At 49.0% G+C, this 12,278-nt stretch overlaps 2 protein-coding genes across 4 annotated transcripts in view; one reads left to right on the top strand and one right to left on the bottom strand.

Moving 5' to 3' along the window:
* ASB8 (ankyrin repeat and SOCS box containing 8) overlaps window positions 1-12,278 on the bottom strand; it is a 464,621-nt gene that overhangs the window by 294,634 nt on the left and 157,709 nt on the right. The window lies entirely within an intron of this gene.
* NHLRC4 (NHL repeat containing 4) overlaps window positions 1-12,278 on the top strand; it is a 220,596-nt gene that overhangs the window by 149,011 nt on the left and 59,307 nt on the right. The window lies entirely within an intron of this gene.

Genomic DNA, 12,278 nt, shown 5'->3' with positions numbered 1-12,278 from the left:
GAAGTAAACTCTCTTCCTGCTGGCCGTCAAAAGTCAAGATGTACAGGTGTCCTGGTGCACATACTGTCTCAGAGTGGCTGAACTTAAGGTCTGAGAGTGCAACTGCCCTGAGCAGTGTCTTTCCAATGTGCACATGTGCTGTCCGGCAGCCTGCAGGAATGGCTGTCTTCACTGTGGGATCTTAGCTCTTCTGAGACCAGAGTTGACATATATAATGTATTTCTCTAAACCAATCCTTTCCATGTTTACTCTTTGTGAGGCAGATACCGCTTTAAGAGAGAACAGAGCCTGTGAGGTACCTGGGCGCCAGAGGCCCCAGCGCAAGCAATGAAAATTGGCCTCTAACTGTTGGCCAAGTACTAAAATACAGCTCTGACCAGGAGTTAATGGGCCCTTGGCCCTGCGCCATGGTGCTACTGCACCTGTTCACCACTGGTAGTTACTCCCCTGCCCAGGGGCAGATTGGCAAGGCGGGCATTCGGAAATGGGCCGAAGGGCCGGTGCCCCAATGCCCTCTGTGGGCCGTTTTTTTCTCCCCTGTCCCAGTCCACAGAGAGTGGACTAGGAAAGGGGAGAAAAAAAACCGGCCCACAGAGTGCACGTAGACAGACACAGAAAATGAAAGCAGCCTCGCTGTGCGGCCGACAGCGATTGTCAGCTGTGGCCTCTCCTTCACCCCTACCCTGCCTAACAATCAAGCTGAGGCTGGGCTGGGGAGGGGTGATTGTTTGCAATAATTGGCCTCCCTGGGGGCCAGGTGTTTCTCAGGCCTTTGAGCCATTTGCACCTCGGCCCCCTGGCGCCCATGCAGCCAAGAAACGGAGAAGGGGTTGGAGCCTAAGTCTGGCATGTGACACATGTCACTCTGTCATGTGGCATATGCCACATCTGATGTGACATATGCCATAGATTTTCTACTTGGTCTTTCATTATTATCAGTTGAGCATTTCCAAAGGACTATGTTTCACTCTGCTAAAATAAATAAATTGTTTAAAAAAATAAAAATAATATTAAAAAATAATTTCCCGAGGTGGGGTTTGAACCCTGGTCAAAACCCACTCATAGCCCCTGTTCATTAACAGTGAGCCATCTACTCTACTGAAAGTTCAGCCAAAAGTATGTATGTCATAGAATAATGATGTCGGTCCTTCCTCTATTTCTATTGTCTTTGGACTTTAGATACCAGAAATCTTCTCTCGATTTACATTCTTTAAATACAAATAGCCCTTCCTTTCATACAGTCTGCCACTAGCCCCATGCATTTATTATTGTTACACAATCATCCCCAAATTCTCATACCACTAAATAAGTGATTTCTTTCATAGCAAACCTGTCCCCCCTATCCACATGCCACACAGCATGCCATTATCAATGCCTGACATGCACTATGACTAAGGAGGCCATAGTTGTCCCAGATACTGCTAGGGGGTGATATACAAAGGCAGAGCTTTCATTTGTGGAATTTAGAAATAAAATAAAAAAAAAAACGATTTTCCCCAGCTGGGGTTTGATCCCTGGTCAAAACTCACTCAAAGCCCCTGTGCATTAATAGTGAGCCACCTACTCTGCTGAAAGTTCCCCAGCCAAAGGGATATATGTCATAGAATAAGGATGTCGGTCCTTCCTCTATTTCTATTGTCTTTGGACTTTAGATACCAGAAATCTTCTCTCGATTTACATTCTTTAAATACAAATAGCCCTTCCTTTCATACAGTCTGCCACTAGCCCCATGCATTTCCAATTCTTACACAATCATCCCCAAATTCTCATTCCACTAAATAAGTGATTTCTTTCATAGCAAACCTGTCCCCCCTATCCACATGCCACACAGCATGCCATTATCAATGCCTGACATGCACTATGACTAAGGAGGCCATAGTTCTCCCAGATACAGCTTTCATTTGTGGAATTTAGAAATATAATAAAAAAAAAAAAACGATTTTCCCCAGCTGGGGTTTGAATCCTGGTCAAAACTCACTCAATGCCCCTGTACATTAACAGCGAGCCACCTACTCTGCTGAAAGTTCCCCAGCCAAAGGCATCTATGTCATAGAATAATGATGTCGGTCCTTTCTCTATTTCTATTGTCTTTGGACTTTAGATACCAGAAATCTTCTCTCGATTTACATTCTTTAAATACAAATAGCCCTTCCTTTCATACAGTCTGCCACTAGCCCCATGCATTTCCAATTCTTACACAATCATCCCCAAATTCTCATTCCACTAAATAAGTGATTTCTTTCATAGCAAACCTGTCCCCCCTATCCACATGCCACACAGCATGCCATTATCAATGCCTGACATGCACTATGACTAAGGAGGCCATAGTTCTCCCAGATACTGCTAGGGGGTGATATACAAAGGCACAGCTTTCATTTGTGGAATTTAGAAATAAAATGAAAAAAAAAAAAAAGATTTTCCCCAGCTGGGGCTGGAACCCTGGTCAAAACTCACTCAAAGCCCCTGTACATTAACAGTGAGCCACCTACTCTGCTGAAAGTTTCCCCAGCCAAAGGAGTATTAGACATGGAAAAATGATGGTGGTCCCTCCTCTATTTCCATTGTGTTTTCCGACTACTGCTGGTACAAACACTTGTTCTATCTTATATGCTTTAAATTCAAATATACCTTCCTATTTTACAGTCTGCCACTAGCCCCATGCATTTCCAATTCTTACACAATCATCCACAAATTCCACTAAATAAGTCATTTACTTCATAGCAAACCTGTCCCCCTCTTACACATGCCACACAGCATGCCATCAATGCCTGACATGCACTATGACTAAGGAGGCCATAGTTCTCCCAGACACTGCTAGGGGGTGATTTACAAAGATATGAAAGGATGTCGTCAGCTTAGAGCGAAATGCGATCCTCCAACTCCGGGGTCCAGCTGATACCCCTCATCGAGGGTTGCCAACGCAGCCAGGCAGCGAGCGGTTCCAAGGCCAGAGGCAAAGAGGAGAGGGGACAACGGGCATCCCTGTTGCGTGCCTCTCCCCAGTACAAAGGGGCCAGAGACTTTGCCATTCACCACTACCTGGGCCAGCGGCTCCTCGTATAACAGTTTTACCCATCTGATAAATCCCGGGCCGAAACTAAACTTTGCGAGCGCGGCCCAAAGGTATGGCCACTCCACCGTATCGAAGGCCATCGTTGCATCCAGGGATGCCAAGATAGCCGGCTCACGTATGGACGCCACTCTCGCGAGGACTCCATGGAGACGCCGCAGGTTGAGTGTGGCATTGCGATGTGGAATAAAGCCGGACTCATCAGGATGGACTAAATCACCAATGACTGTTATCAGGCGATTCGCCAGAACCTTAGCCAGAATCTTAGGCTCGGCGTTCAAAAGTGAAATGGGCCTATAGGATGTACAATGTTCTCGCGGCTTTCCCTCCTTGTGGATAACTACAATGGTTGCGAGCCTTTGATCACGGGGGAGGAGGCCCGCATCACGCGATTCAAGAAACATAGCCCGGCGATATGGCGCTATCTTGTCGGGATCTTAGTTTGTAAAGTTCAATGGGGAGGCCGTTTGGTCCCATCGCTTTGACTGAACGCACTGAACGGATCGCCAGCGCAATCTCATCAGCAGTCAGTACAGCATCCATCAATTCCCTGTCTTCGTCAGCTAGGCGGGGTAAAGCTATGTCTCGCAACAACAAGTGCAAGTCTTCTTCGGGTCTGTCCGATACGGGAGAATAAACCCACTGATAATATTCTGCGAAGCGTTCCACTATTTCCACTGGGTCAGTAACTCTCATACCACTCTGACTTTCAATCACCGGAACCACCCGACTCGCTCGCTCCTTCTTGTCCAGTCATGCAATCAATTTACCTGCCTTATCCCCAACATCATACAAACGCCCCTGCTGCTCTCTACTCATGGATCTGGCAGCGTCAGTGACCAGTGCTTTATAATCACTCTGTTTGAGACTAAGAGCATGAAATTTCTCCTGAGTAACATCATGTTCCAAATCTTCTTCCAACTCGTCTATTTCGGATTCAAGTCGGATTACTTCTTCATGTTTACTCCTCTTGGCACAGGAAATCAACGACAAAGCCTGCCCACGGATAACTGTTTTGAAAGCCTCCCAAAGTGAAACAGCAGAAGACACTGACCCCAATTTTTCAAGTAAATAGTGCTCTATAGACTTAACCAATGCTGCACGGGTCCTAGGGTTGCGGAGGTACCATGGGTTTATGGGAGCTAACCTCCCTTCTGCTCCAACACCAGTATCCTACACCATGAGTAGCGGGTAGTGATCTGAAATGCCAGGAGGCAGATGTCTAACCTCCTTAACCATCATGGCCTGCGCCGCTGGCATCAGTACATAATCAAGCCTAGAGAGGCTGCCATGTGCCCCGGAGTGGAAGGTGTATTGTGTCTGCCCAGGGTGTAGCAAGCGCCAACAATCTACTAATCCCAAAGTGTCCATAAGCCTACTCAGCCAAGCCTTTGATCCCGGCAGGTCCCTAGGTGGATAACGATCTTCCCTCCCACAAACAACCGAATTAAAGTCACCACCCACTATCAGGAATCCTTCCGGGAGATTCAGAATTACTTTACTGATATCTTCAAATGTGGACGATTGCAGACCAGGTGGGAAATTAACAGACATTAGAAGTATGGTCTTGCCCTCCCATCTGCCCACTATTACTGCATAACGTCCCCTATCATCATAAATCACCTCGTCAATTTCCAAGGGGAGGGAGGCTCTGATCATTACCCCCACCCCCGAGACCCGGAGGTGAAGGCCGAATGAGCGACAAGACGATAACCTTGTCTGTTCATGGCTGAGCAGGAATTTTCTATAAGGTGTGTCTCTTGTAGCAGGACCACATCTGGTGACATTCTCTTGAGTAGTTGGAGAACCACCCCTCTTTTAATTCTGTCCCCGAGACCATTGACGTTCCATGACATTAGTCTCAACCCCCTATCCCCCATCCCAATAGTGACCACCACCCCATCCCAGAGAAAGACGCATCACCAGCGGACAATAAGCAAACGATACGGCACCTTGTGTAAAACCAAATCAAACCCCAACACCCAACCCCGCCCCCCAACCAGAAAACCAAGCATCTACCCCCCTCCCTGAACCCCTGCGTCTGACCCATCAGCCACCCCAACTTGCAGTGTGCCTGTCGCCCCATTCACTAACTAGTCTACAAAAATAAACCCCAGAGGAGGACGAGTCCCTGTCCCTCCCGCCACCTCGTAGTAGCAGCAAAACACATTTATACATATGATATGCGACCCCCAGCAGTACACTATGCAATAGTTCAGGGAACCTAGTCAATATTCCTTATTCTTGCGCCGATCCGCCGTCTTCCGTACCCCCAGAGCGGTCTGCCGGACATCTTCTCACGGGCAGTGTCAAGCCAGTCACTAACCACATCTAGGCGGTCAAAGAAAAATGCCTTGGCCTCATATTCGACCCGCAACCGTGCAGGGAAGAGCATAGCGTACTTCAAATCCATGTCTCGCATCCGCCATTTTACTCCTTGAAAGCCCAATCGTTGTTTTTGGACAGATCGAGTGACGTCCGGGTAGAAGCTCACTGTAGTATTCTCAAACTTGACGGGTCCACCCACTCTCGAGGCCTGCAAAATAGCGTCTCTATCGCGGAAGTTGAAAATCCTAGCGATAATAGGACTTGGTGGGGCACCCGGCTTCGGCCTCCCGCCCGGCACTCTGTGCGCCCGTTCCACCATGAAGAATTTACTCAAGCCTTTGGGGGCGAGATGATTGAGGACCAGATCTTCCACAAAAAGATCCGTTGCGGTTTCTTCCGATTTTTCAGGAATACCAATAATGCGTATGTTATTCCGCCTTGCACGACTTTCGGAATCCTCCAATCGGCGGGCGAACTGTTCGTTGGCAGTTTGCAAATTACGGACCTCCTTTTTTCAAGTCAGAAACGTCGGTAGTGAGACTGGCTGTCTTCAAATCTAGGGATTTGACCTTCTCGTTCATTTTGTAGAGGTCTGCCCTGATTAAGGTGACATCCACAGCCACGGTATCCAATTTTAAAGCCAGAGCCTCGTATTGTTGTCCGATTGGAGTTTTCATGCCAGCAATGGCGCCCATGACGACTTGGAGGGTCAATTCCTCTGGGTCTTCAAAAGTCACATTCGCCCCTCCGGTAGTTTTAGGGATGGTACCGGGTGATCCCCTCGGCTGGGTGAATCGTTCGATACTATCCACCTGCGTCAGACTGCCCCTGCCGGTGATCTTGGTCTTCCGCCGGTCACCATCTTGCTTGCCCGCCATATTGGGTTCTGTGCCCCGGAGGACCCTGTGCGACCTGGTGTCAATATCCGCACTTCGTAGCCCACTAGAATTCAAATGTTCAGTTTGAGAAAGGGTTTCTCCCGGTCCGCACCAAGTACTTGCGGTAGATACACTGCAGAGTGAAGCGCCCGGCGGAGGCCGATGATCAATCTGTCGATAACACCCTCGCTCACCAGTGAGGTCTCAAAAACGAAACCGAAAGTTGACCAGGGGCATCGATCCCACTGCAGCTAGCCGTTGTTGTTCAACTACTGCCTGGGTATTGGTGCCACTTGAGCTCCATGCCCTTCCACCCCTGTGGGCCAGAAAGTTGCGATCGGTGTAATTCAGGTTCCCAATGTCCATATCGATTTTGGAAAGCAGCTAGTGCCTCTGCCGGGTCTGCACTTCAATATTCCATCCGAATAATCCGGATTCGTTTCATTATATATGTAGGAGGCAGCGAGGGTCTCGGGAGCTCTTAGCTCACGCGGCCATCTCGGATGCTTGCGAAGCTTTTCCCCATGTTCCAATCTTAACTGAAGACATTAATCCTCCAACGTATCAGGTGAAATTGTGTACGTGGCAGCCCAACAGCTGTGTTAATTAAACACAGCTCATCATTACATACCCGTCTTTGCTCGCTGACTCGCAGCATGGTACACTGTATGAATCTACTCTTAACAGTTGACGTCTCACAAAAAGATATATGCTTTAATAATTCCAAAAATCCGATAATGTAACCAGCAATCCTCCAAACTCCCAATCTGAGATAACAGTCAAAACAATCCTGGGTGGTGCGCTGTAAACTGCTATACTTTAGAGTACAATCCTCGTTTCTAGCGTCTCAGGGGCTCCCCATGCGCAGGCAACATACAATATAGTTGGGGCAAACTTCATATGTTAACTCAGGAATATTTCACAAATCAGCAATAAAATATAAGTTTCAGTCGTACCGGTTCCCTTATGTATTTCAGTGTTCAACACAGTATTGAGCAAATACTGTGGATTAGTAACAGCGTGCATCCCAGGTGTCTACGCGCCTAGCAACAGCATTCCCCCACACATACACCCCAATACCTCAATTCATAGTCCATACAAATATAGGAGCTTGCAGCGTTTATGCAATCAAGTACGCCGTCTGCTGGTTGACATCCACTTTTCCTACTGAATCCTGCGAATTCTGTAGGCCATATATCTGTTCGTCATCACTCGACATGTCTCATTGGCTGGATTTAGATGCATTCTCTTCATCGGGGAACCCCTAATCTCTGCAACTGCCTGCATGGTGTCTTGCTGTCCGCTCGGGATCAGCTCCGAGCGTGGACCCACAAGTGGCAAAGACGGTGTCCTTATTCTCGTATACCGTTGCTCTCTCCGCCAGTTGCGAAAAGGGCCTTTCAGTTTCGGTAGCCTTGTTGTTGTGGCCATGTCCCGAGGCCCCACATTGGTGAAGGTTTCCAGCCAGTCCTCCGCCTGATGCTGATAAGGCTGGCCCACTATTAGCACGTATTCTCAGAGATTACCCCCCACATCCCCCGATCCATGAGATAACCACTAGCGCTGGGGATACCGTGAATACACAATGGGATATAAATGCAGCATTTTGTGAATATTGCCAAGACTTGTACCAGGTCCCCCCCCCCCCATTGGTGGAAGACCCCTTGATGCCATTTTGAACAGGTGCACAGTTCCCACAATTTGAAAAAACAGCGCAGGATGCTCTATCTGGCACTATCACAAGGTCCGAAATCAAGGCAGCCATCAGGAGCCTCCCTCAAAACAAGGACCCAGGTCTGGACGGCCTCCCGTCCGAATTCAATGCCACGTTTGCGGATACTCTGGTGCCACAACTAGAGAAACTGTGTAATGCTGCGCTGTTCTCGGGGTCATTACCACCCACCATGAGACAGGCACTCTTAATGTCTCTCTCCAAACCAGCACGCCAGGCAATGTATCTTTCAGAGTTCCCCCCAACTATCTCTAATCACTACAGACTACAATCTATTCAGTAAAGTACTGGCTGGCTGCCTACTTCCATATTTACACAACCTAATCCAACCAGATCAATGTGGGTTTGTACCAGTGCAGTGCACTTCACTTAACATCAGCAGGTTTTACCATGTTATGACTGCAACCCCCAAGGAGAGAGCCCACGCAGGTTGTATTACCTTGGATCTGAGACAGGCATTCGATATGCTCATACAGGACTACATATTCCCAGCACTTGAACTATTTGGCATCCCGCCGTGTTATTTAATGTGGGTCAGGCTCCTGTACAAGGACCCCACGGCAAGGGCCCGTACATGGCGACATATCTCGGAGGAGTACCCGGTTTGAAAAGGCACACGGCAGGGTTGCCCACTGTCTCCTCTGTTGTTTGTGCTGGCCCTGGAGCCTTAGCCCTTAGGGTACGGTTATCGGCTGTACAACTGGCCATACGTATCGGCCAAACAACACACATTATCTCCGCATACACGGATGACATCATTCTGTATGCTTAAGACCTCACCTCTCTATCACTGGCCACAGGCATTTTTTATGCTTTTGCGTTGCTTTCGGGCATCAGAATTAATGTCAGTATGTATTATGCCTTTTTCCCGGCAAGGGGATTGCCCAGAGACGGTTCAGTTTGGCCCTCATTCTTTAAAAGTCGCAGCACATACTTTAAAATATCTGGGTATACAGATTTATCACTCAACACCAAACCTCATTGACGTTAACCTAGGTAAGGCTATGCGCTCGCTACACTCACATGTAACCTTCTGGTCCTCCCTACTGCTATCATAGATAGGCCGAGTGGCAATTTCGAAAATGGTAGCCCTCCCCTTGCTACTGTATTTCTTAACCAATTTGCCGGTTGTGATCCCGACCCTGCTGCTTAACTATGAACATTACTCTTTCCGTTTTGATTTGGGGAAGTGGCCACCGCAGAGTAGGACTGAGTAAGCTGCAACTGGACACTGATAAAGGGGACTAGGTTACAGTGGCTCTCAGATTGGCTGTCAGGGCGTAACTTACATTAAATTAAATTATTCACCTGCCGATGTGGATCGCGAACGGGTTCATACTCTGATCCTACCAGAGGCTTAAGATTCCGACCGATGCTCGCTGCTTTTATGCACAGCTCTCATTTATTAGAAATGATCTACACACTACACACGTGGCTGCCTCCCTTACTCTGACACCATACCACTACTTGGGATCCTGACCCCAAATGGCCTCCTCACTAAACTGAGACTGCTCCCCTGGGCGGAAGGCGGTTTAGCTAGAGTGGGAGACCTATTTCACAATAGCACATTTATGGAACACGACAATTTTGTCTGGAGCAAAGGAGTCACGGATGCATTAGATTTACTACATGCCACACTTCTGCAATATGTAAAGAAACATTGGTCCCCCCACAGGGAGAAACCTCCCCACCATGAAATGGTCTTCATAACCTACATGATAGTGAATGGCCGACACCTCACCAAAAGGCTTTACAGAGGCATTACTAACCAAACTAGAATTTCACAGAATGTTTTAAGCAACAAATGCACCGAAGACTTGGGTACAGACATGATGTATGGGGACTGGAGCAGGTCCTTGGCATACCCTTTGAGAATCCCACGGAATGCCAAATTCAACTTCATTCAATACATGTTTTTGCAGAGGGCATATCTCACCCTGCACCGACTGCAGCGTATCTTCCCAGCCACACAGCACTGCTGTCCTAGATGTAAAATATAAGATGCTAACCTGCTATGTATGTTATGTCAATGCACCGTGATTATGTCTTACTGGTTAGAATTGTTATCACTGATATCAGCTACGGTTGGTGTCCCCATTCCGCGTACTCATGCAGTATTCCTTTTGGGATTGATGCGGCTCCATAAGGCGCAGAAAGAACAACTTCGCTTTATAGACTTGCCTCTACTCCTGACTAAGCAATCAATTATGATGAGGTGGAGGTCGGCTGGTCCCCCACAGCTTCATGGCTGGCATGGGGTAGTGGTGTAATGAAGCGGGTCCGAGACTGCTGCTATCCGCCTGGAGGAAGACCTGGGTTTGTGAACAAAAAATATCTCTTTAGACTGTGTCAGTATCCTGGAGTCGTTGAAGGCTCTGGCCCCGCTGCCATTGCATGTAGCTCGAAATTAGCACCTGTCTTATTATATACAGCATCGCCGTACGATCCCCTCCCCACTCGCCACCCCGCTCCCGCCTCCCAGCTGCTCCTCCCTCGCTCCGCCCCCCGCCACTATCTACTTATGACAGATGCATTTACGCGCAGCATTCACACGCAGCGGGTGCGCCCTAAGCGCGCCAAAGGTAAGCCCGTCTACGTCCATCCGCGCCTTGACCGCGCCTAGCGCAAGACCCCCTGGCCCCCGCAAAAACCACTCCACCCGCCTAACGTACGATGTCGCAACCCTCTCTGCACTTAACACCGGCCGACTCCCCGACTGCCACCAAGCCGCCCCAGGACGCACCGATGGACCCTTCGCCTGCCAATCCTGCAAGTTCTGCTGCATCAGGACCCACACTGCAACCACTACCGCCAAACATAGCCCAAACAACAACCACCTAAAGTGGATCCTGCTCAACACGCGCTCGTCCCCAAACACGCCATTGAACTATGGAACCTACTCAACACCACATCACCGGACGTCGCCTTTCTTACAGAAACCTGGATGAACGCCTCATCAGCGCCCGACATCGCCGTAGCCATCCCGGACGGATACAAGATCATCCGAAAGGACCGCATCAACCAAACAGGAGGAGGCATCGCCATCGTCCACAGGAACACCATCCGCATCACGACCAGCTCCGACGACACCCTCACAGCTGCCGAACACCTTCACTTCCAGATACACACCGACCCCAAGACCACACTTAGAGGCACCCTCATCTACAGACCACCAGGACCCCGCACACAATTCAGCGAAGACATCACTGACTATCAGCCCACACGCCCTCACCTCCGAGGACTACATTCTCCTAGGGGACCTCAACTTCCACCTGTAGAAAAACAACGACAGCAACACCACCACCCTTCTGGACAACCTCGCTAATCTCGGACTCAAACAATTGGTAAACACCCCCACCCACCACGCCGGACACACGCTGGACCCAATCGTCTCCTCCAGCAAGCACGTTTCCTTCAACCACGCCACAGGACTCCACTGGAGAGACCACAGCTGCGTCCACTTCAACTTTAGAAAGACCACGACCCACCACCACCCACAACAAGTCCCCCGCAGAAACTGGAACATAATTACCACCGACCAACTCACCACATCGCTAAACCAAAACCCTCCCGCCAAATCATCGGACCCAAATCAAGCAGCCGTCAATCTCGCACAATGGATCACCCACTGCGCTGACGAATTAGCACCCCTGAAAAACCATCACAACAACAAAGGTAGCAAAAAAGCCTCCTGGTTCAATGACGACCTCAAGAACTCCAAAAAGAACTGCAGCACCCTCGAGAAAACGTGGCGAAAAAACCCAACCACAGACAACATGACCGCCCTCAAGGACGCCACCCGCAAAGACCACCAGCTGATCCGATCCTCCAAGAAATCAGCATTCAAGGTTCGAATCGACAACAACGCCCACAACAGCAAGGAACTCTTCAGCATCGTCAAAGAGTTTACCAATCCCAGCGCCGTCTCCAACGACATCACTCCCTCTCAAGACCTCTGCGACTCACAAGCATCATTCTTCCACAGCAAAATCGCTGACATACATAACATCTTCGGCGACTAGTCCATCCCCCTTACAACCGAACTGAAGCCCGAAGACACCATCCGCTTGATGAACTCCATACACTCCGGATCACCAACCGACCCATGCCCCCACCACATCTTCAACAAGGCTGACTCCATCATAGCACCCCATCTCAGGGATATCAACAACTGCTCCCTCAACACCGCTACCTTCCAGGAAAGCTGGAAACATGCCTCACAGTTAAGATGAGCCTGTGCTCCTATTTTCAATATGATGAAATTGATTGA

Source organism: Lissotriton vulgaris, chromosome 10 (assembly GCF_964263255.1).
Source record: "Lissotriton vulgaris chromosome 10, aLisVul1.2, whole genome shotgun sequence".
Taxonomy (NCBI): domain Eukaryota; kingdom Metazoa; phylum Chordata; class Amphibia; order Caudata; family Salamandridae; genus Lissotriton; species Lissotriton vulgaris.
Note: the sequence above shows the minus strand (reverse complement) of the source record. Positions and strands in the feature narration are given on the sequence as shown.